The sequence below is a fragment of the Propithecus coquereli genome, unplaced genomic scaffold (genome assembly GCF_000956105.1).
Source record: "Propithecus coquereli isolate 6110/MARCELLA unplaced genomic scaffold, Pcoq_1.0 Scaffold82, whole genome shotgun sequence".
Classification (NCBI taxonomy): Eukaryota; Metazoa; Chordata; class Mammalia; order Primates; family Indriidae; genus Propithecus; species Propithecus coquereli.
In genome coordinates, this window is record NW_012154396.1 from 3,095,504 (window position 1) to 3,102,395 (window position 6,892).

Sequence of the window (6,892 nt, forward strand, 5' to 3'; positions counted from 1 at the left end):
TGGAAGAATATGGGGCATCCAAGTTTGCCAGAAATGTATGAAGCCTGGTGGACTCCTTAGAGAATACAGTATAATTCTTGATTATATTTCAGACTGGCAGCTTTGAATATAGCAGAATTAATAAAAGGAGAACAAATAAAATTCAGCTGTTGTAACTTCATGCCTTGTTCAATCTCATGGAAATTAAAATTATTTTAAGTTTCTTTACTGTTTCTGTCTGAGAACAGGATATCCATGTTCATGATTTAAGCAAAACATTTTATTCTGATTTAGGTGTGATAATAACACAGAACGTTGTGATAAATTTACTTTTCCATTTCTGGTAATTGTTATCCTAGCTATAAATTCATATGTTTAATTTATAGGACCACATGAAAATTTGGAGACTGGAAGCCAGATTATTTTCTAAGGCTTCTCTTGACTTTATATACTATATACCTTTGAGGCATTTGACTAACAGGGCAGGGGACAAAGGGAGGGTGCTATATGGAGATAATGGCAGTAACTCTCCACAGGGAAAATATTGACTGGGTTAGAATCATAGCTATCTTTGTCACTTGGCATATCCATACCACTTTTATGTTAAAGGTGAATTTTAATCTGAAATAGTGAGCATAAATATTTCTCAGCTCTTATTCTTCATAGATCCTTGATTTCTGAGTGTCTGGACTAATGCATTGTTTTGGCACACATATCATTATAATTTTCGTATGCATTGTCCCAAATGATAGGACAATATAATACCCATATATATTCTGTATACTTAAAATACAGTTCCAGCAGGACTGTATTTATTATTTTCTTTGCAGTTTCCTACTATACTGGAGTGGGTTTTTAATACATGCTGACTGCTTTAAATGATAACGTACCCTAATCAGCTGCTCTGCTTCATTTTTGTTGGCTTACTCTTTAAATCTGTGGAATCAGCAAGGCAGTGTTCTAGCTCATCTGATGGGATGCTTGAGGTTTTCTATACTCCACGTTAGACATGTTGAGTCTAGATCTAATATTTCCTTGTATATACAATCTGTATAAGCTTTAAGAACTTAGTAATATTTTAATAACAGGTGTTTTTCCATTTCATTCATTTGCTATTGAATGATCAATACTTTACCTATATTATCTTTAATTTTTACCAAAATCTCACAGAAATAAGTGAAATTATCTTTGTTTTACAGATAAAAAAATGAGACCGAGAGGGTTAAAATAGTTTGCCTTTTAGATAATAGCACCTTTCTTATTGGGTTAATGTGAGAATTAAGATATACTTCTGAAGCAGCTTACAAAGGCCTGGCGCATCGTAGCCCTTTAATAAATGAAAGTTTTATTGTTGTTGTTGTTATTACTCTTATCAATGCTGATGTATCAGCTAGTGGCATAGCTGAGGCTCTGTCTGATCTGAATTTAAAGTCTGTGTTGATTATAATTGATACCTTTTGAAATATAAGTGGAGTAAACACTTGATATAGTTTTATTTATTCTCCTTATGTAGCAGTGTTCTCAATTATTGCAAAGAAGCCAGGTGTTAATGACCTTCTGGAATAAGTTTCTGTCATTTGCTTTAGCTTCCAAAGCAGTCCTTTAATTATTAGGGCTGACACTGTGTTTCATGCTGATGACACTGTTCCTAGAAGCTCTGCAACAGATGGTGGCTATTGTGTGGACTCAGCACAGTTTTCCTGGGCTGTGCTGCCAACTCAGCAGAATTCGGCAGCTAAACAGTTTGCCTATACAAGGCATCAGTCTTTGGTGGACAGACTTATCTGGAAAACCAGAAGCAAAAAAAAAAAAAAGAAATGATTCTCATTAAAATGGGTTGAGGGCTCTAGCTGAACTCTGTTCTCTGTGTGGCATTTTGTGTCAGATTTAAAAAACATACGGCCAGAAAGCTCTTTCACTGTAGGGCCAGTTAGCAAATAGCCTGGTGTCTGATTCCAGATAAAGCACACGTTTACATTTTGCATTGAGATCATTTTTATCAGAGGCTGCTGTGTTTTACAAGTGCCCACGTGAGGGCAAGGTGCCTAGTGTACAGAGCACGCAATTGATGAATGCCCTAGGGAACAATGATAAGGAGATGAGATTCCTGTGTCAACACAGGGTTCTTTGTTTCATAGAAATTTTCATCATTTTGGACAGGATTGTTTGAATCTGGCAATAGATAGACAGGGCTCTGCTCTTCTTGCGCCTATAAATTGGGAATCATTTCTTTGTGACATGTGGGAACTATTAATGTTTCTTTGGGGGAAAAGAGAAGTATGTTTACTTTTCAGATGTCCCTTACAAGTTTCCTTGGGAATGGACAGGTGACAAAATTTTCAGTGAGAGGACTGGAACTGTAAAGGCTATTTACTATGAAGTTAAGGTACCATAGGCCTCAGGGCCCCTTATTTTCCCAGGCTCTGTCCAAGACTCTGGGCTTTCTCACACATGATCACATGTAAAATTTGCAATGAAGATGATTTAAACACAATAAGATTAAAGCTGTGGTCTTTTTGCATTCCTACCTTCTCTTTCATATTTCCTCTAGTGCAAAGTGATGTTAGACTGGCCATGAGCAATTTTGAAATCTGGCTAATGGGATGAATGCATTGTGGATGCATTTATTTTGGGCTTAGTGGGATATATTAACGTGAGCCATATGAAACTGTCATTTTTGGAGGTCAAAAATGATTGAACATTGGCAATCTCATATGGTCAACCTAATATTTATGTGGTTCAAAGTTACTTCAGTCTATAATTTTATGTCTACTGACCTGGTAAAGGAATGTCTTCCAGGAATCTTTCTACTGTTCTTACTGCTTCTGAATGAGCCTACCTACCCAGAGTGATGAGTAAAAGTACATGGCCAGAGGTCATTTTGTGATATGCATTCATCTAAGAGCACTGGGCACTGAAAGCATGTGGGTAGAGAGGAACCAACACCACTTTGATCAACCCTGATAAAGGAAAGATTGAATTATCTTTCTAGCTTCTCCACAGACAAAATTATAAAAGCCAAGTTGAGGAGGAGGGAGTGCTTAGAGATGGGGTCGTTCTGGCATGCATTCCATATCTCTGGAAAATTATTGCTCATAGAATGGCTTCTTTTGAAAGAATATTGCCCAGAAGAAAAGCTGTTAGTTTTTCATAAGCCAAAGATGTACCAAAGTATAGAGGTCTGCTGTATTTGCAGAGCTAAGTCTTCCAATTCTGGATTCACTGACAGTAAACGTTATGAAAAGGACTTTCAGAACTGCCTGGGTTACTTGAGGCTCGGTCAGGTGACATCTCCAGTGCCTGCGTCCTGATTGGGAAAAGATGGAAGAAGTTGCCAGTGGGATAAAAACAAAAACAAAAAGCAACAAAAAAACTGGAATCATATGGTGGATGCAATGGCAGGATCCAATCTAAAACTGCATTGAAACCAAAGAAAGTGAAAAAAAGATAAAAAACCTGGAAAATCTGTAAACAGGATAAAAACCAACCAGATTAGTAAATTACAGAAGGAATTTAAACCTCAAATTCTAATGCGTTCAGTACCACCTCAAGTGCCTCGCCAGCCTAATCTCCTTGTTAACAGTAATTGGTCAGATAATGGCTCCGATACAGAGCTGGCTTTGGGCTCTAACAGAACACCAGTTTTGTGGGTTTTTTTTTTTTTTTTCCTTTTTAGATCTCACACACTGGAAAAAACAAAAAAATGTTATGGGATCATCTGTAAAGGCCATCTGGGGGAAGTCCTCATCGACACACATCTATTCAGGCCTTGCTGCAGCCGTAAGAAACCAGTTGCTGAGACGCCGGAGGAGCAGGGCCAGAGCCTCTGCCCGTCTCTTCTCAGGAGCAGTGACTGAGGTTTATGTAGAAAGGGAACAAAAAATGATGTAAATTTTGAACAGACCACAAAGCCACAAACTGACTCTCTCATTTTTTTTTTTTTTTTTTTTGAGACAGAGTCTCACTCTGTTGCCCAGGCTAGAGTGAGTGCCGTGGCGTCATCATAGCTCACAGCAACCTCAAACTCCTGGGCTCAAGCAATCCTCCTGCCTCAGCCTCCCGAGTAGCTGGGACTACAGGCATGCGCCACCATGCCCGGCTAATTTTTTCTATATATTTTTAGTTGTCTGATTAATTTCTTTCTATTTTTAGTAGAGACGGGGTCTCGCTCTTGCTCAGGCTGGTTTCGAACTCCTGAGCTCAAACAATCCGCCCGCCTCAGCCTCCTAGAGAGCTAGGATTACAGGCGTGAGCCACCATGCCCGGCCTGACCCTCCCATTTTTAACTTGGAATACCTGCTATTCTGCCAAAGGACAGTATGTAGAGTAGTTTTGAATGGGTTATTATCCTCTCAGTCCCACAAGCTCTGAAACCAGGGTCTAGCTTACTAAAAGAAAAAAAGAAGTGTACATAATATTTAAGATGCTGAGTGTCTCGTAACAAAGTTGAATACTGCTGTAAAGTGCTTTTTAAGTCTTTTTAAAAAATCCCTTTCTCATAAAGGAAACCAGGAAAATTTCAGGGGACAGAGATGAGATTTGTTGTATGAGGAACTATATGTAGTTTTAGTCTTTCTATTAATACATTGAGAAGCAGTGGTTGTAATATTTTTGAAGATGGCTGGCTACCCTTGTTTTCCCTGATGATAATAAATTTGTCATAACTCAGTAACATGGATTGCCCCTAGAGGTAGTTGTTAAGAATTTTGAAATATTAAGGTCTTGCCAAAGTTCTGAAGATTCAAACCTATACTACTCATTATTAAGCAGGACACACTGAACTTTCTGGTGCAAATGCCTTGAAGGAGAAAGTAATTTCTAAAGATACAGAGAGGTAACTTGACTGTGATGTTGCACTCTGTGTCACTTCGCTTCATATTAATATTTGACAAAGATTTCAATTTATGTGAATCAGAGTTCCTCTTGGGGAAATGGCAAATCTTTAGGATAGGCAAGATTCTATAGAAATAGTGCCAAAGAATTACCACATGGTAGAGAATACAGTCTATCAAAAATGTTAAACTATCTGAAAAATAAAATGTGCGAGTCTTGACACAAAACAGTAGTTAGTACTTCCTGGGACGTATCTCTTATAGGGCTTGCTGAGTGTGTCAACAATTAACTTGTGCTTGTGTTACATGACTATTTGGTGACTTCATTGAAAATCTGCACAATTCAGTTTTAATTCTGGATTTCTTCAGTTGACCTTGGTGAAGGTCTTACCTATGTAGAGTGGGTGTTTGACTTGTTTTAAACTACTGGAGTCTTTGTTTTTTTAAAAACTCTATATTTAAAGTAGAATTTACTGAAAGAAAAGAAGTGTATCTTAATGCCGAGTGGGTTGGTTTGGGTTTGACTTCTTTTAGTCAGGATTTCTGAGCATTCCGATATCCTGAACATGGAGCTCTTTAATTCTAAAATCCTCATAGAAGCCTCTCGTTTGAACCCAAACCAAATTATTCTCACTACATCTTTTCTAAAAGTTCAGGAAAAAAAATATTACCAGTTGAGACTTTTCATAATGAAGGAGGTGCATTTGCTTGCTTTATAATGACGTAACTCAGTGCTTATTTTGAAAAGTAGATTTTAAAAATTGAATAGCATAACAATAAGGAGTGAGCCACTTTTTATGGACACCCTATAGTTTTATATGCCATAATCTAAACTTAACATTTTGTATTTATTCCTTTTCGGGAAAAAAGAAACATACGTGTACTACAAGTCACTGTACGCACATACTACACAATGAGTTGGATCCGCTTTGAGGTATATTGCAAGAGTTCAGTCATTACCATCCTCCTGAGTTATTTTGAATTTTTTCTCTTACATTTTTGCTGCAGTCTTGGTGTTAGAATATACTATAATATGGATCACCTCTACTTCTGTATTTATGTGTTTATTACTAGACCTCAACCACAGTCTTCTTTTTCTTCTTCCACCTCTCTTTGCCTGTAGGATGTATTGTGTAGAATCATGTACTTTGTATTAATATATAGAAATCTACAAAACTATTTTGTCTGTTTTAAACTGTTGGATATTTATAATCAAAGCTTTTACTAGGGTATTCTATAAATTTAGTCTTATGAGAAAATTTTAAAAGAGAAACATTATAAAATCCTTAAAATATGAAGAAGCAACCAAAGTGTATGAGCCAAAGTAAAACAAAACACCAAAAAAGAAAAGCATACAGAAGCATGTACAGTAATTATCTAAAAATGTATGCAGTTTTCCTGGATTTCATGATTTTTTGGATAATTGTCAGATTATTTAAATGTAGTATTTTGAAATTGATTATATTTTCTTAAAGGGCTCCCCTACTCCCATTGTGTAAGCTTCAAAGTTCACAACACCTGGATCTGCACCTAAAAGGGAGGCATATGGAATGGGGTCCTAATAGCAAACAGATTTCCCCTAGGAACCCAAAGATTATTTTCAGGGGTTATTTTAATAACTTCTTTAATTGAAGAGCAATCATAGTAACATATCTGATTTCCTTTCAGAGAAAAAGTTGTATAATAGAATGCAAATACATTATAAGACTGCTACCAGAGAGTGCAAGGGTATGTTTCTAGGGTTAAAATTAAATTTCAAAAAGTTCATAACAACTCAACCAATCTATTTCCATCCCTCTCTATCTGCTGTCAGCTTTGTTTATTCCCATCTTCCCTTTCAGGAAAATGTGGACAGATGGGGCTCCTAAGTGAATGAGATTCTTTCTTCTCTTAATGGGAACTAGGAGTGGTAGATGTGGAAGACCTTTTCTAGGGATATTTTCTATTTTTTTGCACTTCTGTTTCTCTTAATATGTTACCATGAGTGCTATTTTGCCTTTTCTACTGGGGTGGCCTGGGAGGTGCTGCTAGAATCAGCATATATATTACTTGCTAATAAATTCTCCACTGACATGAATTCC

General features: G+C 36.9%; 1 pseudogene; it reads left to right on the plus strand.

Annotated features, from left to right (window-relative positions):
• The first annotated feature begins 3,026 nt into the window (after positions 1-3,026).
• On the plus strand, positions 3,027-3,832 carry LOC105825752 (annotated as a pseudogene).
• The last annotated feature ends 3,060 nt before the right edge of the window (positions 3,833-6,892 follow it).